A 25,350-nucleotide genomic window follows, 5' to 3' on the forward strand; every position below is an offset into this window, starting at 1 on the left:
ACTGGTAGACTGTTCGGGCATCATAGACACACAACAATAAAGTAAGCACAATGTCTCTATAGGCTTTCAGTATGGTAGGGAGCCTGATACCACTTCTCTACCACATTTTCCTTCATAGCCTCCCAAACACTGAACCAGCTTTGGTAATGCGTGCATCAACTTCATCATCTATGTGTGCAGACCTGGAAAGTATACTGCCAAGATATGTGAACTTATCCACACCATTCAAAATTTCTCTATTTGCTGTAACTGATGATTTCACATATGGATGGTGTGGTGCTGACCAAATCTCTGATTTCTTTGTTAATTGTCAGGTCAAAATTAGCACAAGTGCCCGAGAATCAATCCATACTCTGTTGCATCTCAGCCTCAGAGGCTGCACTGAGAGCACAATCACCTACAAACAAAAAGTTACACACCAACTCTGCTTCCACTTTATTCTTGACTTGTAACCTTTCCAAGTTAAAAAAAAAAATTACTATAAGTGTGGTAGCTGATCTTGATGCTGTTTTCATCCTCGTTGAAGGCATCCAAGAACATTGCATTGCTGAAAAGATCATGCTAAAAAGCATGGGAGCAAGCACGTAGCCCAGCTTCGCTCCATTGCAAACTGGGAAAGCATGAGAGCATCATCCATTATCCAGAACCTAGAATCCTTTTCATTTCAATCCTTTTCATATCCAGAATCCTTTTCATGCCATCGTGAAACTGATGTACAATCCTGATGAACTTCTCTGGGCAACCAAAATTTGCAATGTTCTTCCACAAGCCCTCACAAGTGACAGTATCAAAAGCCTTGGTCATATCAAAGTACTTTGTGTACAGACCTCCATTCTATTCCTGACATTTCTCCTGGAGTAGTCAGGCAGCAAACATTGTATTGACCATTCCTTAGCCCATTCTTAAGCCACACTGACTCACCATCTTTCCAAGTGAAGGATCAGCCTATCATGGAGGACTCTGGCAAAAATCTTGCCAGCAATGACTAAGAGAGAAACCCTTCTCCCCCCCTCAACTGTCACAAGAAAACCAATTTTCCCTTCCTTTATAAAGATGGACAATGGAGGTATCCTTGAAATCTGGGGGGATAACCTCCTCTTGATTATGTAACCGGGAAAATTTCAGTCATCTGCCTTCTCACTGAGTCAAGAAATCTACATTTCTCTAATCTTCACTTGAATGTTACACTTCTGACAGAGTTAAACACTGCCTTCTTAGAGAGAAACAAACTATCCTGATAGTAAATGCTGTGGAGTTCTCATTATTTATTTAGCAGCTTCTGAATTTCCCCATCATTTTCATCAAACCAATCTTGATGTTTGTGAGTATTCTGGCTCTAATAAATAAATGCAACCAAATCTCTGAAAGCTGCCCACTCTGTTTTTGTTCCACTGTTATCAACAGTGTGTTGGCTTTCCCTCCAAGTTAGTAACAAGGTATTCATAACAAGGCACTCTCTAATATGTTGACATTAATTCTACTGGTACTCATCTTGCCTTGGGGGCTACCGCTTTTGTTGAATGCGAGTATTTAGCTTGGAGAGGATAGGTCTATGATTCAGCCGACACTGTGCCACACATTGCCTTTGTCACTCTCACATTCTATTCTCCATACAATGACATTATCTATTAGATGTCAATATTTACTAGGAGGGTACATCCACAGTTTTTTTCCATTTAGGTAAATGGAGGACAGTATTGGTAATGAGGTCATAAGATACACAAGTCTTTGGTAGTAGGTGACCATTGCTATTGCTCTTTCCCACTCCATTCCTCCCAAAGACTCCCTGCTGTGTCTGGGTGTCTGTGCCCGCTCAAACATTAAAGTCACCCAGGATTATAAGCCTGTCCTCCTTCATCATATTGATGAGGAGAGTCTCTAGATCTAAAATGATACAGCCTTTACTTAATGAATTAAATAAAATAAATGACCAGATTTCTGACTTCCAAATAAATTCATATTAATTCATTAATGTTAAAAATTAATCTGAAATAACATTTTCCTATTAAACCAGTGGTAGATATCTAATTATGCCATAAATACTGAGTTCAAACACAGATATTTTTGAATGAGTCAAAATTATTTAGATCTTTTTACTGACTGCTCTTATTCTCCCCCTACAATTCCAGTTTAAATCTAAAATATCAAAAGAATGTTAAATTTAAAAGGAAAAATTGCTACAAGACAAACATCCTAGAAAATGTTCACCTTTTCTTGTTAACTCATCATCCTATGATAGTTTGATAAAAGTGCCTCCAAAGAATAAATAAAATTAACTAAAAAAAAAAGGCTTCAAATATTAAAAATCCATAAATACTTCCTATTGTTGATAAATTCTTTTATTCAACCTGTTTTTTCAAAAGCCTATATCTAACCATCTTTTATTCTTGTTCTTCAGATTAAAAATTCATGCCAGGCATTAGCTACAACTTAAATAAATGGTTACCTCCTAAAAAGCAGTAAACATTTTCACTGGACTGTCACATAGAAGATAAAAGTGTTTAAGTTCTAGAAGGGTTTCACTTTCTGCATAAATCTTGATGAAATAATGTTCAGGTAGTACAGGGCATCATAGAATATAAGAGAATGCTTTATCTCACAAACTGAAATCCATCGTGCTTTTCATGCAGATAGATAGGAGGAATATTAACCAAAATCTCCATTTACCAAGTAACAACTATAAATCACATTCCAGATCTCTAGGCTATCTTAATGAAAAAAATAGTTATATAGATCTAGGCTAAACAGGCATTCTAAAACCTTACTGGTTGGGGAATCACTTATTCTTTTTTAAGTAAAGCTTGATAAAGGTGCTTCACGTTTTCAGAAATATTTTGGTATCTTAGTGCATTTTATATATTTAACGTCCACAATAATACTTTGGCAATCTATCACTTAATTTGCTAGTTAGAGGAATTCACTGCTGAGAGCTCTGGGAAAGATAGCTTGTGGGAATAATGATGTTTTAAATTAGATTACACAAAAGTAATGTTAAGGATAAAATACTGCATTGAAAGAGGGAGTAGAAGAAAAAAATTCTAACTGAGAAAAAAAATACTAGGGAAACAAATGGCAGAAAATGTATAAACCTAACTCATAACTTAAGTATGAATTGATTCAACAATCCAATGAAATAAAAGAGTGACAGACTGGATAAGAAAATAAAGCCTCCCAATATGTTGCTTACATGAAACAGATTTAAAAAGCAAAGACATCCATGGAATAAAAACGAGAAGCTATAACATGATTTACTATGAGTCAAATGAATTTTTTTAAAAAAAGAAGTTACAATCATGCTATCAAACAAACAAATAAAAACCCAGAATATAAACAGAGACAATGAAATTATATTACAATGAATGGTAACAACCAACCAACCAACCACCATGACGGTTGGTGGTGGTGGTGCTGCTGTTGCTGCTGCCATTTGCTCATTCAGTCATATTTGACTCTTCATGATCCCATATACTATTATATATCATGCCAGGTCCTTCTATTCTCCATTATTTCTCAAAATCTGTCCAAGTTCATGTTCATTGATTCCAAGATACTATCAATCTATCTCATCCTCTGCTATCCCCTCTTCCTTTTGACTTCAGTTTTTTCCAGCATCAGGGTCCTTTCCAATTAATCCTGTCTTCTCCTTGTGTGGCCAAAGTATTTAAGCTTCAGCTTCAGTACATAACCTTCCAGTGAATAGCCTGAATTCATTTCTTTAAGGATTTATTGATTTGACCTCCTTGCTGTCCAAGGGACTCTCAAAAGTCTTCTCAAGCACGCTAATTTGAAATTGTTGATTCTGAGGTGATTAGTCTTCTTTGTACTTCAACTCTCCCAGTCATATGTTGCTACTGGAAAAACCATAGCTTTGATTATATGGACCTTTGTTTGCAGGATGATGTCTCTGGTTTTTAGTATACTGTGCAAATTTGCCAAAGCTTTCCTTCCAAGGAGAAAGTATCTTTTAATTTCATGACTACAGTCACCATCTGAAGTAATCTTTGAGCCCAAGAATATAAAATCTGACACTGCTTCCATTTCTTTTTCCTCTATTTGCCAGGAAGTGATGGGACCAGTTTCTAAGATCTTAGTGTTTTGTTTTTGTCTTTGATTTTTATGTTAACCTTCAAGCCAGCTTTTATATTCTCCTCTTTGACTTTCATCAAGAGGCTTCTTAATTCTTCTCCACTTTCTGCAATCAGAGTGGTACTATATATGTATCTCAGTTTGTGGATATTTTGGCCAGCAATCTTAATTCCAGATTTTGATTCACCTAGACTAGCATCTCACGTGATGTATTCTGCATAAAAGTTAAATAAATATGGTGACAATATGCAGTTTTGTCATATTCCTTTTCCAACCTTAAGCCAATCAGTTGTTCCATGTTTGCTTCTGTTACTTCTCAGCCTACAAACAGGTTCCTCAGGAGACAAATTATCTATATAATTTGGTACTCCCAAATCTTTGAGGATTTGATATATTTTGTTGTGATCCACATAGTCAAAGGCTTTAGTGTAGTCAATGTAACAAATGTAAATGTTTATTTTGTAACTCCCTTACTTTCTCCATAATCCAGGAAATGTTGGGAATTTGGTTTCGAGTTCACATGCCTCTTCATAAACCAGACTGCTGTTCTGGTAATTCTCAGTTCACATATAGCTGAAGCACAGCATGCAGAATCATAAGCATAACTTTGCTGGTATGTGAAATGAGTGCAATTGCTCAGTAATTTGAACATTTGACAATAAGGATGTAAACTGATGTTTTTCAATCCAATGGTCACTGTTAGGTTTTCCAAATTTGCAGGCATATTGATTTCAGCACTTTAATGGCATCATCTTTTAGGATATTATATAGATCAGCTGGAATTTCAATAGGTCCACTAGTCTAGTTGTTAGCAATGCTTCCTAAGACCCACTTGATTTCATTCTTCAGGATTTCTGACTCTAGATATTTACTGGTGATGGATGTTAAGATCTCTCTTGTATAGCCCCTTTGCATAGTCTTGCCACCTTTTCTTAATCTCTTCTGCTTCTGTGAAATCCTACCACTTATTTTTGACTTATTATGCCCATTTTTGCATGAAACATTTCCTTGATATCTTTAATCTTCTTGAAGAGAGCTCTTGTCTTTAACATTCTATTGTTTTCTTCTAATAACCTTCTTAGCTCTCTTTTCTATTCTCTGGAATTCTGCATTCAGTTGAACATAACTTTCCTGTTTTCCTTTAACTTTCACTTTTGATCTTTCCTCAGCTATTTATAAAGACTGATCCAACAGTCATTTTGCTTTCTTACTCTTCTTTTTCTTTGGATTTGTTGTTGTTGTTGTTATTGTTGCTGCCTCCTCTCCAAGATGTCAAACCTCTGTCCATAGTTCATCAAGAGCACTACCTACCAGATCTAATCCCTTAAACCTTTTCATCACCTCCACCACAATAACCAGAGGGCAAAATAGAAAATGAAAGAATCCACCAATCACCCTCTGAAAGAGATCCCAAAGTAAAAACTCCCTGGAACATCATAGCCAAATTTCAAAGCTCACAGATCCAAGAAATACTATTGCAAGCAGCCAAAAAGAAAAAATTCAAATACTGTGGAGCTACAGTCAGAATTACACAGGATTTGGCAGGTTCCACATTAAAGAATCACCGGGCTTGAAATATAATATAATATTCCAGAAGGCAAAGGAGTTAGGTTTACAACCAAGAATCACCTACCTAGCATTTCTGATTAAAAGGTCATATTTGAATAAAGAAATTGACCAACAAATATAAGACTCAAAAGAAACATAAAAAGGTAAAAAAAGAAACAAGAAAGAAAAACTATAAGAAATTTAATAAGGTTAAGCTGTTTCTAGTTGTATATGATATTTGTAAGTCTTTAGTAAGAGCAACTGGGGTATACGTAAAGAGGATGTGGTCATAAGGTAATATGAAGGGATGATAATATTTGTAAGTCTTAACTATACTATAAGAATAATTAGAAGGTATATATATAGACAGAGGGTGTGGTCATAAGGTGACATTGATGGAACGACACCCAGAAAGCAAAATAAAGGGGTAAAAAGAAACTGCATGGAAGAATGGGAGAGATTGAATAGGGTGAATTGTTCCCCCCCCAAACACACACAAAGAGGCATAAAAGAATTATCATAATGGAGGGGAAGAGGGGAGCATGGGCAAAAATTAAACCTTACTCTCATCAATGTTGGCTCAAAGAGGGAATAACACACTCAGTTGGATATAGAAATCTATCTTAAATATAAGGAAGTTTAAAAAGGGACGGTGATAATAGAAGGGGGAGGGGGGACTGATACAAGGGAGGGGTTATTAGGGAAGGCAGTGATCATAAGTAAAACACTTGTGAGAACGGAGAGGATGGGGGATTAGAGTGGGGGGGATAAACAGGTGAAAAATAGCATGGAAAGGAATAAACAGTCATCATAACTATAAATGTGAATGGGATGAACTTACCCATTAAACAAAAGCAGGTAGCAGAATGGATTAAAAAACAAAATCCTACAATATGTTGTTTACAAGAAACACATTTCAAGCAGAGAGATACACACAGGGTACATGTAAGAGGCTGGAACAGAATTTATTATGCTTCAGTTGAAACAAAGAAAGGCAAGGGTAGCAATTATGATTTCAGACTAAGCAAAAGCAAAAATAGATGTAGTTAAAAGATAAAGAAGGAAACAATATCTTGCTGAAAAGTACCTTAGACAATGAAGTCATATCAATACTTAACATATATGCACCAAATTGTATAGAATCTAAATTTTTAAAGGAGAAGGTGAATGAGTTAAAGGAGGAAATAGATAATAAAACTATCCTAGTGGGGAACCTAAACCTTCCACCCTCAGAACTGGGCAAGTCTAACCAAAAAATAAACAACAAAAAAGTTAAGGAAATGCATACAATTCTTGAAAAGTTAGATATCATAGCTCTCTGGAGAAAACTGAACAGGAATAGAAAATACAGCAGTACATGGGACCTACATGAAAACTGACTATTTATTAGGGTATAAAAACCTTATAACCAGATACAGAAGAGCAGAAATAGTAAACACATCCTTTTCAGATTATAATGCAATAAAAATTACATTCACTAACAGACAATTGAAAGAGAGATTAAAAACCAATGGGAGGGGCAGCTAGGTGGTGCAGTGGATAAGGTGCTGGCCCTGGATTCAGGAGGACCTGAGTTCAAATCCAACCTTAGACACTTGACACTTACTAGCTGTGTGACCCTGGGCAAGTCACTTAACCCTCATTGCCCCCCCCCAATTAAACAAATTGGAAATTAAATAATCTGACTCTAAAAACCAAGTGGGTCAAAGAACAAATCACAGAAACAATTGATGATTTCATTAAAGAAAATGACAATGATGAGACAACATATCAAAGTTTATGGGATGCAGTCAAAGCAGCTCTTAGGGGAAAATTGATAACCCTAACAGCTTACATCAATAAAATAGAGATAAAACTGATAAATGATTTGGGCATGCAACTAAAAAAACAAGAAAATAAACAAATTAAAAATCCCAACTAAACACCAAATTGGAAATCCTGAAAATCAAAGGACAAATTAATAAAATTGAAAGTAAGAAAACTATTGGATTAATAAACTAGAAGCTGGTTTTATGAAAAAAAAACACACAATAAAACAGATTAAACCATTGGTTAATTTGATCAAAAAAAGGAAAGAAGAAAACCAAATTACTAGTATCAAAAATGAAAGGGATGAAGTCACCACCAATGAAGAGGAAATTAAGACAATTATTAGGAACTATTTAGCCCAATTATATGCCAATAAATTTGACAATCTAAATGAAATGGACGAATATCTGCAAAAATATAAATTACTCAAATTAGCAGCAGAAGAAAATGAAATATTTAAATAAGCCAATTTTAGAAAACAAAATTGAATAAGCCTTCAGTGAACTTCCTAAGAAAAAATCCCTAGGACCAGATGGATTCACAAGTGAATTCTACCAAACATTTAAATAACAATTAATCCCAATACCATATAAATCATTTGAAAAAATAAGTGAAGGAGTCCTGTCAAATTCCTTTTATGAGACAAATATGGTGCTGATACCCAAAGCAAGAAGAGTCAAAACAGAGAAAGAAAATTATAGATCAATCTTGGTAACGAATATTGATGCAAAAAAAATTTTTATTTATTTATTTTTTTAGTGAGGCAATTGGGGTTAAGTGACTTGTCCAGGGTCACACAGCTAGTAAGTGTTAAGTGTCTGAGGCTAGATTTGAACTCAGGTACTCCTGACTCCAGGGCCAGTGCTCTATCCACTGTGCCATCTAGCTGCCCCCAAAATTTTAAATAAAATACTAGCAAATAGACTACTGCAATATATCACAAGGATCATATACTATGACCAGATGGGATTTATACCAGTGTGGTAAAAATTATTTGTGGTAAAGATTAATATTGCAGTTTTTAGCTGACTCATTTGGAAGGGGCCACACCCGGCCCACCCTGAGGTTACCTATGCTACTAAGGTCAGAAGGAGAACTCTCCATACACAGTTTTTGAAGGACCTCCCCTTTTGGGGGAGGAAAGATTGAACAATCCCTGAAGGGAGGCAGAGGGTACTTCCAGAACGCTAGGCTTCTTCTGGAATGCGGTCTCTCGGACTTCTCCCCTTGCAGTGGTGGCACAAGTTCTCTGTCTCGGGTGGCTATTTTTCCACAAGCAATTGTAGATTTCCAGGCTTTGGTGAGTTAATTACGGAAAACCCTAAATTCCTTTGTATTAGCTTAATTGGAAATGATCTGGGGATTGCATAGGTTAAATTTAGAGTTAAAAGTATTTATCTGTATTTTTTTTTCCTATTTCCTTGTCTTTGATTTTTATTAGTTTCACCTTTGTTGTTTAATTCCCAAGTAATAAAATCTGATCCCTTTGTGAATTAAAGCTTAAAGGCTCCTTTCTTATTGGCCTGGGAGAAATATCTAAAAAGGGCAGTTCAGAGGGGAGGGTGAACCTAAAAGGTCCCTCATATTTCTGGGACCCCAATATTAAGGCGAGTCACCCAAATAATGCTCCTTATATCAAATTTTGGCCCTCATACCAGGAATGCAGGGCTAGTTCAATATTATGAAAACCATCAGCATAACTGACCAAATCAATAAAAAAGGTAACAGAAATCATATGATTTTCTCAATAGATGTAGAAAAGGCCTTTGACAAAATACAGCACCCATTCCTATCAAAAACACTAGAGAGCATAGGAATAAAAGGAGTTTACCTTAAAATTATAAGTATTATTTATCTAAAATAATCAGCAAGCATTATGTGTAATGCAGATAACCTAAAAGCCTTCCCAATGCAATCAGGGATGAAGCAAAGATACCCATTATCACCTCTATTATTTAATACTGTATTAGAAATATTAATTATAGCAATAAGAGAAGAAAAAGAAATAAAAGGAATTAGAATAGGTAATGAGGAAACAAAACTATCACTCTGCAGATGATATGATACTATACTTAGAAAATCCTAGAGAATCAGCTAAAAGGCTACTTGAAATTATTAACAACTTTAGCAGTTACAGGATACAAAATAAATCCACATAAATCATCAACATTTCTATATATTAGCAATAAAGTCCAGCAACAACAGATAGAAAGAGAAATTCCATTTAAAATAACTGTGGCCAATATAAAATACTTGTGATTCTACTTCCCAAGACAAAGCAACTATGTGACCAGAACTACAAAACACTTTTCACAGAAATAAAGTCAGATCTGAACAACTGGAAAAAATGTTAATTGCTCATGGGTAGGCAGAACAAATATAATAAAAATGACAAACCTACCTAAGTTAATTTGTTTAGTACTATAAAAATCAAACTTGCAAAAAATATTTTATAGAGCTAGAAAAAATAATAACAAAATTCATCTGGAAAAACAAAAGTTCAAGGATATCATGGGAATCAATGAAAAAAAAATTATGAAAGAATGTGGTCTGGCAGGACCAGATCTCAAACTGTATTATAAAGCTGTAATTAATTATCAAAACAATCTGGTACTAGCTAAGAAATAGAGAGGTGGATCAGTAGAATAGAATAGGTAAAAATTACACCATAGTAAATGACTATAGTAATCTAGTATATGATAAACCCAAAGATCCAAGCTTTTGGAACAAAAACTCATTAGACAAAAACTTCTGGGAAAACTGGAAAATAGTATGGCAGAAACCAGGTATAGTTTCACATCTCACACTGTATACTAAAATTAGGTTCAAATAGGTACACGATTTACACATAAAGGATGATATCATAAGCAAATTAAGAGAGTATGGAATCATTTATTTGTCAGATTTATGGGCAGAGGAAGAATTTAGGAACAATCAGGGATGAAGATAGAGTAAAACAAAATATAAAATACATTTTGATTATTTAAAATTAAAAATTTTTTGCACAAACAAAACTAATATAAGAAACAGAAAACTGGGAATTTTTGAAACAAATATTTCTGAATCAAATTTATAAAAATACAAGTCATTCCCCAATTGATAAATGGGCAAAGGATATGAACAGGCAGTTTTCAGACAGAGAAATCAAAGCTATCTATAATCATATGAAAAAATGCTTTAAATCGCTATTGACCAGAGAAATGCAAATTAAAACAACACCTATCAGATTGGAAAATATAACAAAAAAAGGGATAATATTGGATTTTGGATGGGATGTGGGAAAGCTGGGATGTTAATCCACTGTTGGTGGAGTTGTGAAAAGATCCAACCATTCTGGAGAGCAATTTGGAACTAAGTCAAAAGGGATATAGAACTGTGCATACCCTTTGATTCAGCAATACTATTGCTAGGTTTATATCCTAAAGACAACTCCCAAAAGAGAAAAAGACCTTTGAAAATAAATATTTATAACAGCTCTTTTTGTGGTGCCTAAGAATTGGAAATCAAAGGAATTCCCATCAATTGAGGAATGGCTAAACAAGTTGTGGTATAAGATGGTGATGGAATTTTATTGTTCTATAAGAAATGACAAGCAGGATGATTTCAGAACAGCCTGGAAAGACTTGTATCCTCCGATGTACAGTGAAGAAAGAAGAACCAAGGGAACACTGATGAAGAACTATGAGATTTAACTATTCTTAACAACACAATGATCCAAGACAATCCCAAAGGACTAATAATGAAACATGCTATCCACTTCCAAAGAAAGAACTGATATTGATGGAAGTTTGAAGCATGCCATTTTCACTTTCTTTCATTTTTTTCTTTTAATCAAGTTTTCTTACAAAAAATTACTAATATGGAAATGTTTCATATAATCTTAGATGTTTAACCTATATCTGCTTATGCCCCAGTGAGGTGAGAGGAGAGGAAGGGAAAGAGGGATAAAAATTGGAACCCAAAACTATAAATAAAAATGTTTATTACTTTATAAAAAAATAAACAAAGTTATTATTTTGGAAAATTTCTACGCCACCAGTTTTCTTGTTTTTCTTTGTATTGAGAACATTGTTTAATTTTATTTATTTTAGCTAAACTTTTACTTTTCAATACTCCACTTGAATGATTGATTTTCCTAATGTTAAAAAAAAAGCCTGTAACAGAAAAATGGTCAATTTTTACTGAACCAAAGTTAAATAAAAATATACTAATATATTTTTAGAATTCCTATTTTGTGATACTTTCAACTCCTTTCCATATCAAATATTAACCATTACTTTGGTCATTTCAGTGCTCATTAGGTGATATGAAAGGAGTGACAAATCTTAAATCAGTCAATCTTCCTATTTCTTAGAAGTTATGAAGTAAGATGCTGGGTACACTTCAGTCCAGTGTTTGACAGTGATTCTCAGAAGAGATATTCTGGATTGGACATTATGTATATTTGAAAAACTGAAGCCTTCTCAAGGTACCTTATCAATCATAGCACAGACTCTTTCTAAAGGGAAAAGGCAGAAATTTTAATTCAACTTCCTTCAGATCTATTCAACTTAGAGTTTTGAATCTGGCAGAAGAAATTTATGAATGCCTATGCATAATATTTTATAATATTTAGAAAACAATATTTAATTAAATACTAAATTTATAACTTTTATTTAATTGTATTTATCTTTCAGCTCCACAAAAAATTCCTATAGATATGTAATTTGCTGATTCTCTAAAATTTATTTCTAGAACATTCATGTTTCAAGTAAGAGTGAGTTAACATGATCAGAGGAATCTTCTCGGTTATAAAATCAGATGATTCTATGAGTTTAAATGTAATTATATACTGGTAATTCTATATTAAGGTTATTTTATAAACAAATTTATGTCTAATTTAGGGATGTCTAAATTTTTAAAGATATCTTTCATTTCTGCTACATTTTCCCAAATATCCTTTTCTCTCTTATTTTGAGAGCCATCACTTATAACAAGAAATAAAAAGAAAAAACCCAGATTAACAAAACTAATGAAGAAATTAACCATTTCAACATCTCTAGTACTCCTTACCTAGAGACTTTTCCCTCTACCAATAAGGGTACAATCTCAAATCTCTTAGCACTTGCTTTAATTATTTAGTTATTAGTGGTGTTCTTTACCCTTAAATTGTTATAATAATTGTGTATTTTCTTTCTTGGTTCTGCTTAGCTCACTTTGAACTAGTTCATGTAAAGTTTCCAATATATGCTTCAGTGAAATAAAGGCAAGTCTAAGTAACTGGAGAAATGTTACTTGTTCACATGTAGTCTAAGGTAATACAATAAAAATGACTATCGGGGGGCAGCTAGGTGGTGCAGTGGATAAAGCACTGGCTCTGGATTCTGGAGGGTCTGAGTTCAAATCCAGCCTCAGACACTTGACACTTACTAGCTGTGTGACCCTGGGCACATCACTTAACCCTCACTGACCCGAAAGGAAGGAAGGAAGGAAGGAAGGAAGGAAGGAAGGAAGGAAGGAAGGAAGGAAGGAAGGAAGGAAGGAAGGAAGGAAGGAAGGAAGGAAGGAAGGAAGGAAGGAAGGAAGGAAGGAAGGAAGGAAGGAAGGAAGGAAGGAAGAAAGGAAGAAAGGAAGAAAGGAAGAAAGGAAGAAAGGAAGAAAGAAAGAAAGAAAGAAAGAAAGAAAGAAAGAAAGAAAGAAAGAAAGAAAGAAAGAAAGAAAGAAAGAAAGATGACTATCACCTAAAATAAGCTTATATTTAGTCATACCAAAATTCCAAAGGATTATTTAATTGAGATAGAAAAATTAATGAATTTCACTTACAGGAACAAAAAAATCAAGAACCTAAAGGAATATAATAAAAAAATGTGGCAAGGAAGGGGATCTAGCAATAACAGATCTCGAACTATTCTATAAAGCAATAATCATCAAAATGATTTGGGTACTAATTAAAAGAGAGCAATGTCAATCAGTGAAATAGCCTAGTTTTCAATAAACCCAGAGATCCCAGATACAGGGATAAAACCTGACTGTTCACCAGAAACTGCTAGGAAAATTGGAAAGCAATATGACAGAAATTAGGGTTAGATAAACACATCATAGTATACCAAGTAATATAACCCGTAGATAGATACATAAAATAGATATAAAAGGTCATATCATAAACAAATTAGAAAATTAGAAAAGCATGTATCACAATTTGTTTAGCCACTTCCCAGTAGTTGGACTTCTTCATGTTTCCAATTCTTAGTTATCACAAAAAGTGTTGCTATAAATATTTTGGAATGTATAGGGACTTCATATCAGTGATTTAATTTCTTTGGGATATAAACCTAATAATGTAGTCTATGGTTAAAAGGGTATGGATATTTAAGTCACTTTATTTGCATAATTCCAAATTGCCTTCCAAAATAATTATACCATTTCACAGCTCTACCAACAATGCATTAGTGTGACTATTCTCCCACAACCTCTCCAACGTTGATTGTTGCTATTTTTTGTCATTTTTGCTTATTTGAAGGGTATGAGGGGCAGCTAGGTGGCGCAGTGGATATAGCACCAGCCCTGGATTCAGGAGGACTGCTTAATAGCTGTGTGACCCTGGGCAAGTCACTTAACCCTCATTGCCCTGCGCCCCCCCCCCCAAAAAAAGAATTGGCCATTTGGGGAAGCTAGGTGGCACAGTGGGTAAAGCACTGGCCCTGGATTCAGGAGGACCTGAAGGGTATATAAGGTAAAACCTCAGGGTTGTTTTGATTTGCATTTCTCTTGTTATTAATTATATGGAGCATTTTTTCCATGTGGTTGTAAATATCTTGCAGGTTTGGGGTTTGGGTTTTTGTTTTGTTTTGTTTTGTTTTGGCGAACTGGCTGTTGAAATCCCTTAAACCATTTATCTATTAGAGGAGGACTATTAGTCGTATATGTTTATTAATAGTCTCTATATATAGTATATATGATATATAGTATACCTAACCCTTCAGAGAAATTTTATACAAAATATTTTCCCCATTTTATCACTTCCTTTCTTATCCCAGATGTATTAATGTTGTTTGTGGAGAAACTTTTCAGCTTCAAGTAACCAAAGTTATCTATTTTCTCTTTTGTACTTACCTCTATTTCTTGCTTAGTTAATACATCTTCTTCCTATAGCTATGAAATATGTGATGTTTCTCTTCTAACCTTTTTTTAAATGATGTTTAATATTAAAGTTGTGTGACCATTTAGATTGTATTGTGGAATATGGTGTAAGGTGTAAGGTGTGAGTCTAAGCCTAATTTCTGCCAGAATGCTTTCCAATTTTCCCAGAAGTTTTTATCAAATAGGGAATATGTCCCTAGGTAATTTATGTTTTCTACTTTGTCAAACACTGGGTTACTGAGTTCCATTGTTTCTCCATCTCCATTGTGTAATATGTTCCATCAATCTATCTCTGTTCTTTAATCAATACCAGATGGTTTTGATGATTGTGCTATATAACATAGTTTGAGGTCTGGAACTGCTACTCACTCTCTCTCCACTTTTACATCATTTCTCTTGATATTCTAGATCTTTTGTTTTTTTCCAAATGAATTCTGGTATTATTTTATAAAGTTCTGTAAAGTACACCCATGGTAATTTGAAGGGAATATAAAAATACTTTTCAAAAGCCATATGAGAAAATATTCCAAATCACTAGAAATATAAAGTAAACAACTCAAGTAGGAACAGTATCGAAATTCTTGCCCGTAAGAAAGTTGGGATAGCTCTTCTATAAACGGAATTGAGATGATCTTCAAGACTTAGTTGGCTCAGGGAACTAAAGGCTCAGACTGCTGACAGTATAACAGTCACAAGGAGCTCCAGACACTACATCTGATAGAATACAATAAGCAACTTAGGCAAAGAAGCTTTGCTCAACTGAATGAACTTGAGGTGTCCTCTATGACAAAGCTTCTAAAACTGTGGGTCATGACCCATATGGAGGCACAAAAAATTTGGCAACAGCAAAAAGTTACTATACCTATTTTATATATCTATATACCCAGGGTTTTGTAAAAATTTCTTAAGCAAAAAGAAATCAGGAGTAGAAAAAGCTTAAGAAACCAGCAGGGCTGGCTGCTCAATGACTATCCTTGTTGAACACCACTCTCCCACTATAGCAAAGCAAATATTTTGGGGAGTTAATTATTGAATGACTTACAATGTTTCGTTTTCTTCCAACATTAAACTTAAATTACTAGGCCTGAGTTGGACTACGCACAGAACAGAAACTGAGGTTCTATCTAACAGCCATCAGATCAACAATGAAAAAAATAGAAAATGAAAAATGTTGGAGGGGCTCCTGGAAAAGAGAAATGTTAATGCACGGCCTGAAAAATGATAAAGCAATTCTTGAAAGCAACTGAAATTAGGCCCCCAAAGTTACTAAATTGCACATGCTCTCTGAGCCCTATGGGAGTACCAATCAAGGGAATGGCTGAACAAATTATATTACATAGATGTAATGAAATAATATTATGCTATGAGAAATGACCAAAGGGACAGTTTCAAAGAAACCTGGAAAGATTTGCATAAGCTGATACAAAGTGAAGAACACCCAGAACAGTTTATGTAAGGATAACAACACTGTAAAGATAAATAATTTTGAAAGCTTTAAGAACTCTAATTAATAAAATGACCAATAATGATCCCAGATAATAATAATGAAATATGGTATTAACCTCCTGACAGGAAGGAAATGAACACAAATTAAAATGAATCATATATTATCTATCTATGTACATATGTGTATATATTTACATATGTGTGTGTTTATATGGTCTTGGCCAATGTGGGAATATGTTTTGACCAAATTCATTTGTTACAAGGGGGATTTTTGGTTTTGTTTTTTTTAAAACAGGGAGTGTTGAAAGATAACAAGAGAAAATAAATGCTTGTTAAATTCTAATAATTAACTATTCTTAAAAGTTGCCACAATTTAAAGTTTCTCAAAATTATACAACATTAGAACTTGCACTATCTGCCTCAAAGGGATGTTATAAGGAAAGTGTTTTGTATAATGTAAATTGTTATCGAAATGGTTAAGTTCCTAAATCTTATGCTGGACAACATCATGTCATACAACTGTACTACTGAATCATAAGACTGACAATCCTCAACTACTTTATCTAGCAATTTGATGGCATATGGAACAGGTAGAAAAGCTCTAGTTTTCTAATTGACAGAGCTGTGTTTAAAGTCTACCTAGGTGATGAACTATGTGACCCTGAACAAGTCATATCTTTTCTCCAGAATTCATTTTCTGCATCAGCAAAATGAGTGAGCTGGACAAATTAAGTCATTACTGTTTCCTCCAGAGCTCAGTTTATAATCCTAATTCATTTATGATCTAAATTTATGGCCCTGGGGGATATAAATATAATAGAGAAAAGTTACCTGAGAATCTAAGTATGGAAGAATTGTGTCTCACCTATTTTCTGAAGGGCTGATCAAAGCTCATTATTCTTTTTCCTCTCATGCTCTGATTCTCCCACTTCTCACTCCTTGTGAATTTTTTTTTTTGCTCTTTTTGTAATTAATCAGTGAAAAAAGGTGGGAAAACGGTGCTGCTTAGTTTAATTAACTGTGTTATAAAAACACTCTGCTAAAATTTGTATAAAATTGGAAAATTATATCAGGAAGGACTTACCATCCTTTGTGTGTGGGGGAAAAGGGGAATGGGGGGACTAATTCTTTCAAATGCTCTTTTTGACACTTGTTCTCCTCTCCTCCACTTCTTATTCTTCCTATGTACCTCCTGTCATTGCAAACTTCTTTTCTGAGTGTTTTGTTTTCTAGGTACAGATTAATATTTTCTTTTTCAATATGTTCTACTTAAAATCAATCTGAGGGGCAGCTAGGTGGCTCAGTAGATAGAGCACCAGCCCTGGGTTCAGGAGTACCTGAGTTCAAATCCGGCCTCAGACACTCAACACTTATTAGCTGTGTGACCCTGGGCAAGTCACTTAACCCCAATTGCCTCACTAAAAATAAATAAATAAAAAATAATAAAATCAATCTGGAGTCTGTTTCCAGAAATACAAATCATGAGCACAATAATATACCTTTATTTAACATTAATTATAGGGGCAGCTAGATGGCGCAGTGGATAGAGCACCGGCCCTGGAGCCAGGAGTACCTGAGTTCAAATCCGGCCTCAGACACTTAACACTTACTAGCTGTGTGACCCTAGGCAAGTCACTTAACCCCAACTGCCTCACTAAAAAAAAAAAAAACAAAAAAAAAACCATTAATTATAAACCTTGCTGTATATAAAGTATTAAAAATACCTTTCCTTAAAATTAATCATAAACCTTTCTGTATATAAATGTATTAAAAAAAATCCTGTTGGTTTCTATCTTAAGAAAGCTCACAAGTATGTAATAAACACATGAGAATGCATAGAATTAATTTTCTTCCTTATTTCTATACCTTCTTACTACTAGGAAACATTATGAAGTCGTGTTATTACTTTCTAAAATGCTGAAAAGGCTATATTTTATTAATTATTTATGGGAGTGTGTAGAAAAACAGAAACAGAGGAAGCACACTAGCTGAAGGACTTTTTACTGGAAAGTCTGTAGGTGACTCCCTACATGCAATAAAAATTACTTACTGCAGGCACTGAAGATGCCTTAAAGTAAGTTCTAAATGTCTTTTCTACATAGTTTTATTTTCAGCCAAGCATCAGAGTATATTAAGTGTATTAAGAAACTTGATGCTATCTTGTTTAATTTCTCTTACTTTAGACATTAGGAAACTGAGCATCTGAGAGATGAGGTGACAACCAGATAATGACGTAGGTGGGGCTACATTCAGGTCTCCAAATTCCCACTCAAGCACTCATCTTCTTACACTCTGTTGCCTAATCAATGCCTAAGTCCATTATCTTTCTGCTTCTTTTCCTTCAAACCTTACACTCTTACTTATACTTCTCTGGGTCTATCACTCAATCAACAAGGACTTATCATAAGCTTATTATGTGCCACACATGGTACAAAGCACTGTGGATACAAAGTGAAAAACAAAAGAAACAGTCCTTGTCCCCAAGGACCTCACACACACACACACACACAAATATGCAGCAACACAATAAATATTAGTCCAGGTCAAATTCTTCTCTTCCCGGTCCTTAGCCACTAATCTTGGTCTAGGCAGAGCAAGAAGCAACACTCTTTTAGCACTCACTGAACATTTTTTCTTCTTCCTACCTCACTTATAGCTAGGTTATTGTTGATCCAGAAGCCCGAGAAGCATTTGGATGGATCCAAAAGGCAAGTGAGGCAGATCTTATTCAAACACATATGCAGCATCTACTCAATTACCTGAACTATCTCAAAATCAGGCACTGTCACGGAGGAATCATAATCTACATCTGATGCTTTGACATTAACTTGTTAGTTGACCTTAAAGTTTGGCAACAGTTTTCATCCACATTTGAATTTAGTTGTATCACAACTCAATCAGAGGACCTTTCTAGAAAAAAAAAAGGTGACATTTTATTCAATACAAACAAATTTAGGGAAGAGCAGGTGGTATTTTATAGATGGCATACAGAAATTAAATAATTCACCTAAGCTGGATTTTTCTATTGTCGACTATCTTTTCTGCATCAACAGCTGTTTCTCCTTTCTTTGCCATATACTGTTTTGGATCAGTCTTGTAAAGAGATTTTGGGCAACTTGCTCTCATTAAGTGAAATTACCGTTATGTTATTCTTTTGTCCCTTATTGTCTCTATGTCTATTGAAACTAAGTCAGGCCCCATTGAACACGTTCATATCTCCCAGTCAGCCTCAAGTAGGGACAGATCTTTCCTCTTTACCTCCTCTTTGCTCTCTTTTCCTCTGATCCTCCTTACATTCCTTACCTACATAGGGATCATCAATCATCACCTTAACCTAACCTCATGAGGTTTCTTCATCCGTTCAATCTTAAAGTCACAAGGATTCCGACAACATCATTAGCAGCAGGGAAATAAAACCAAAAGATTTGATAATTGTGGCAGCTGCAATTCTCATTTATGTTTCCAATCTCTTTAGATTGAAAACTAAGGCAGTATTTAATCTTTATTTTCCCTCATGGCATACCTACTATACTGAGGAGACTCAATACCATCTACACTTTTCTGTGGAAAGAACCAAACCCTACTTGTAAATTTCTGGACACCCCAATATATGCAGCTAGCAAATATGTACAAATAAAGAAGTTAAATAAAGTAGCATTCAGGAGATTAAAGGCTATGTAAAATGAGTTTTAAATGTATTCAAATGAACATAGGCTTTCAGAAAAAAAAATGGAGCCTAAAGGACACACTTGTTATAACAGGAGGTAGCCTTATGCACTAACTAAAGGATGGGGTAAAATTGGGGGTGGAGAGGGAAATGATGATTTGTGATTATTAAAAAAATGTCTTTTTTTTTTTTTTGCCAGATTGTTAGAAGGTATTCAAGATTATTTTCTGAACTGATTTGTCCTGGGTATTCTTAAAATAGCAAGTTGGGTAGATGTTTCTTTGTGGTTTTTAAATTAAAATTGTTTTTATTCTGAATTCCCAAATAAAAAAAGCAATTCTATATACCACGGAAAACGGAAAGATAAGGTTGTACATGAAACCAAGTATTTCTATTATTTATGATGTAAAAACAGAAGATATTACTAAATTTTGTAAAAGAATAAAATTATTACACTATTTAAAATAAGAAATGAAGATAACCTGAAGAAAAAACCCTCAGAACTGGGGAGATATCAGGAAAATAGGCCTGATCTCTCTTCCTAGGAAACAACACTGCATCTCTCATCCTCATGCCTCTGTTTAAGGAGTCTGTCATGTGTGACATGCTTTCCTTTGTTCCCTCCACATGTAAGAATGTCTAGCTTTCAAACCCAGTTCAGGTAATACCTCCTAAAAAGGCATCTTCTTGATCTCCTTAGTTATTAGCAGTTTCTCTACCTTGAAATTACTTATTTACTTAGCTATATACATGCTGTATCACCTCTACATCTAACTCCCTGTAAAATGTAAGTTCCATGAATCCAGGAATTATTTAATTTTTACCTTTGTATCATAAGCACTCTTACCTTCTTGCATGGTGAAGATGTTTATTAACTGTCTAATGATTTTCTTGGTTAGTTGAAAGGCTTCATTGTAGGTCAAAGCATTTAACCTAAGCCCAGAAGAAAGTGCCACTACCATGGTTCAAGTCATTATAACCTCATGCCTGGACTACTGGTGGGTCTCCATGCCTCATGTGAGGGCCAAAATTGGATATACGGAGCATTAATCTCCCCTTTAAATTTTCCCTTTTATATATACCTCCCAACCTAATAAGAAAAGGAACCTCTGAGCTTTAGTTCATAAAGGATCAGGTTATTGCTTGGGAATCAATCAGACCACAAAGGTGAAACCAATTAGGGAAATAAGGAAGCAGAAATACAGATGGACAGTCTTAACTCTAAGCTTAGTCTATGCGATCCCAGAGATTAAGCTAGTTCAAAGGAATTTAGGGTTTTCCTTCATAAAACTCACCAATCCCAAACTGCCCACCAGGCCAAGAACCAGCATGCCCAAGACCGAGCATGAAACACCCTACCACTGATCTGAGCCGAACGCCACCAGACTACTTTCCAGGCCAAAAGAGACCAACCTTTTGAACGGCCTGCCCACCGGAAGTTGCCTCCCTTCCAGTGGAGTTTTCCTCCCCTAAAAGGGGAGGTCTGGCGCTTTTCCTCCCCAAAAGGGGAGGTCCTTCTCAGTAGCATACATAATCTCAAGGTAGGCCAGGTGTGGCCCCTCCCACATGATTCAGCTAAAACTTTCGATATTAATCTTTACCACAAATAATTTTTACCACATTCTCCCCTTTGTTTCATTGGAAAAACTCGAATGGGTTTGCTCAAACAGCCAAAAATAACAGAATATAATATCCTATGCTAACTAACAATATATTAATATCAGTATAGAAAAGGTAGAGAGAAGAGTTTTGTCCGGAGGGGTGGTCCTTCATGGACACGACGCTTTGACGTTGGTCTTACAGAGGGTGGGCCTCTACAGAGAGTACATGTTACAGACGGTGTATATAATAGGAGAAAACAAAACCAACAAAACAAAACTGTTCATATAAATTTCCTGAGTTCTCTTGTCTTCTTGGAAAAGAATGACTTCTGTTTTAGATATATAAGTTTGAGATGATGACGTACATCCAGATGAGAATCAGTAGGAGGCAGTTGTTGATGTAGGACTAGAATTAAGGGGATTAGAGCTAGATAGATAGATCTTAGAGTCACATAGGTAGAGATTATAATTGAATCCATTAGAATTTATGAAATCACTGAAAGTATATAGAAGAAAGAATACTCGGGAAAACTGGGATAAACCCAAAGTTAATGGGAGGAAAATGGATAACACTTTAGCAAAGGAGACTTAGAATAGGTAAAAGAGATGACAGGAGCATCAGAAGGCTGTGACTAGGGTCACAAGAAACAAAGGGAGGAGAGAATATTCTAGAAGAATTCATCAATGACACCTGGGAAGATTATCATAAAGAATCAAAAATTCACTTCAACAAATATTTGTTAATCACTTGCTATGTGTAAAGCACTGCACTATACAATGGGAATACAATGGCAAAAACAAAAGTCTCTGCCTTCAAAGAGCATACATTGCACTATGTAGAATGTACACAAATAAATCTAATATGATAATTTGAGGAAGAAAACTTATACTTAATATATAAGGCAAAAAAGGCTAATATCTAATAGCACATATTTCCGATAATAAATATCATCCTTTTCCCTTCAAAATTTGAAATTTATTTACAAATAAACCATATATGATACTATCAAAATAATATATGAGCCAAATTAAGGCTGTAATTATATTCCCAAGCAACTTCAAATGAAAAAACAAAACAGTTGCCAACTTCAAGAAATGCTTTCTATGAGTCTGCCCATATGTTATTCCTTTATATTCTTTTAATCAATATTTTTAAAGGATTTTTCTGCATATGTTTATCAGTGGTAAAAATAACAAACATAAAATATGATCTCTAATAAAGAAATCTGTATTCATTATTATACTCTGGAGATATATTTTCAGTCTATATATCTATAAGATTCAGTCCTTATAATAATGAAGACTAAGATGGAAAAGACACTGGTTGTCACACAAAGCACTGATTTTCTTCTAAACAGGTTACTGAAGGATTTTTTAAAAACAAAGGATTTTGTATTGGATCTCAGAGCTTAATGAGTTGGTGGCAGGGGGGAAGGGAATGATCAAGTCTGCACTTTAGGAGTAAAGAGGGATTTGAGGCAGGGAGACTAACATAGAGGCTATGATTAGTCCAAGTCTGAGGTGATAAAGGTCTAGACAAGGGAGATAACAGTATCATATGAGAGAAGAGGCCTATATGAGAGATATTACAAAGGGGAAATTGACAGGATTTAGCAACAGATTAGATAAGGGGGTGAGAAAGAATTAAAATTAAGGATGACAAATAGGTTTCAAGGCTAGGGGATAGGGAGGATAAGGAGAAATTCAGAAGAATTCCTACTTTTGGGAGGAAGAAAGTGAGTTCTGTTTTAGACATCCTGGGTTTAAGTTGTCTGTACTATATACAACTTGAAGTGTCCAAGAGGCAACTGATGGCAACATGAGACTCAAATTTAGGGGTGATGGCAGGATTTGGGGAACATCTACATAAAAATTATAATTGAGCCAATGGAAGCTGATAAAATTACTAAGACAGTATAGAAAGAGATGAAAAGTGGGACCAGAAAATACCACTGGGTGAAAACTATGGTTAGTGTGAATGACCTGGAAGAAGACAGAGCAAGGAAAATATAGAATGAGCTGTCAGGAAAAGAGAAGAATAAGCAGAAAACAGCAGCGTCAAAAAAATTACAGTGGATAAAGAGACTGATCAATAGTGTCAAAGGCTGAAGAGAGGCCAAGAAAGATAAAAACTGAAAAAGTGTTTGGCAATCAAGAGACAAAACTTTGGAGATAACAGTTAAAATTATTCAGAATTTTCAAAAAGAGAGACAGAAGAAAACATTTAAATGTGAAAAAAACAAGAGGTATAGAGTTGAATAATGAGATTGGAATCAGATTACAGAGGGATCAAGAGTAAGTGACAGAGAAGAAAATACTTCAAGCAGCCAAAAAGAAACAATTCAAATATCATGGAACTAGTCAGGATAACACAAGATTGAGCAGTTTCCACATTACAGGACTGGAGGGTTTGGGATATGATATTCTGGAGGTCAAAAAATCTAGGATTGCAACCAAGAATCACCTACTCAACAAAACTGATTATAATCCCTCAGGAGGAAAAAAATGGAGATTAAATGAAATAGAGGACTTTCAAGCATTCTTAGTGAAAAGACCAGAGCAGTCCTTCCTGAAGAAAGGCTTAGAGCAAAAAGGAGGTCTTGGGATAATTTCCTGTGGTGGATCTATAAAACTGTAACACTTGCCATTCCTTTGATGGGGTACCTAGAACATGAGGTGATTGTGACTAATCTGCCCATAGCAACTGAAAAGATATCTAAAAAACTGCTTTAGACTTTGAGGACCTCCAAGAGTTCCTAGATTCTTTGGCCAATGTAGTGCTGCCAAAGGCAGGATATGCAAGGTTCAGAATACTTTATGCTGCAGACACTCACAGCCAATTGTTCTCCAGCTCTCCATGCTGGACTTCATGGTTGTTTTTCACACCTATAATTTTGATCATTGTATGCATCCTGCGGTATGGACCTTGTATTTGTAAAACTATCACTTCTTTAGTTGCTTCTAGGATTAAAGCATTCACTGAAGCCACAGTGATTCCCCTGTAACCCTTGGACTGTGCCCATAAGACCTTTCACTTTCTCCTTAATCAACAGGGAAATCTCTATGCCCCATTTTTCATCCTTTAAGAAGCTACAGAAGATGGACCTTCAACCTTTCCTCCCCAGAAATAGAGGGGAGAATGTTGTGGGACCCCAAGAATCCTAAAGATCCCAACCCCCAAAGTCAAGGGAAAAACAGCTCTCTCTCCTACATCAGGCATGAGGTGTAGCAGGACATGACCTCAGTATGCTGACGCAATACTAAGATCTGCAAGAGGACATGAAGGATATAGATGGATGCTGAATGGATATTGATACTCCATTATCAAAAATTCCCTCTTAGTCATCTGGCCCCAGTTTTTGAATTTCCCCTTACTTTGTGACTCCCTTGCCTTACACTGTTTTGTAAAGATACAAAATACCATGTCTTCTCTTACTTCAGTGGGACAGTCGCCAAGGTGATCTGTACTCTTGCCATTATTCCTCTCTCCTCATAAGTATATATTTATTTTACAAAAAAGAAAGAAAAAAGAAAAAAGCAGAGCTGAACAGCTATTCTGACCTTCAAATTCAAGACTCAAAAGAATCATAAAAGGCAAGTTTCTCTGATAAAGACCTCATCTTCAAATACAATGAAAACTGAGTCAAGTTCATAGAAATAAGACTCATTTCTCAATTGATAAATGGTAAGAGGATATGAAAACGGAGTTTTCAGACAAAGTCATCAAAGCTATCTATAGTCATATGGAAAAATGCTCTAAAACTACTTATTAGAGAAATGCAGATTAAAACAACTCTAAGCTACCACCACACAATGCTCAGATTGACTAATATGGCAGAAAAGGAAAATGATAAATGTTGGAGGGAATATGGGAAAATTTAAACAATAATGCACTGTTGGTGAAGTTGTATAGTGACTCAACAATTCTGCAGAGCAACTTCGAACTATGCCCAAATGGCTATAAAGCCATGCCCTTTGATCCAGCAATCCAGCATTCCAGGTTTGTATCCTAAAGAGATAAAAATAATATTTACAAAAATATTTAAAGGAGTTCTTTTGGTGGTAGCAAAGAAT

General features: G+C 35.0%; 1 protein-coding gene across 1 annotated transcript in view; it reads right to left on the bottom strand.

Annotated features, from left to right (window-relative positions):
* LRBA (LPS responsive beige-like anchor protein) overlaps positions 1-25,350 on the bottom strand; it is a 762,673-nt gene that overhangs the window by 338,742 nt on the left and 398,581 nt on the right.

This window comes from Dromiciops gliroides, chromosome 6, assembly GCF_019393635.1.
Source record: "Dromiciops gliroides isolate mDroGli1 chromosome 6, mDroGli1.pri, whole genome shotgun sequence".
NCBI classification, from domain to species: Eukaryota; Metazoa; Chordata; class Mammalia; order Microbiotheria; family Microbiotheriidae; genus Dromiciops; species Dromiciops gliroides.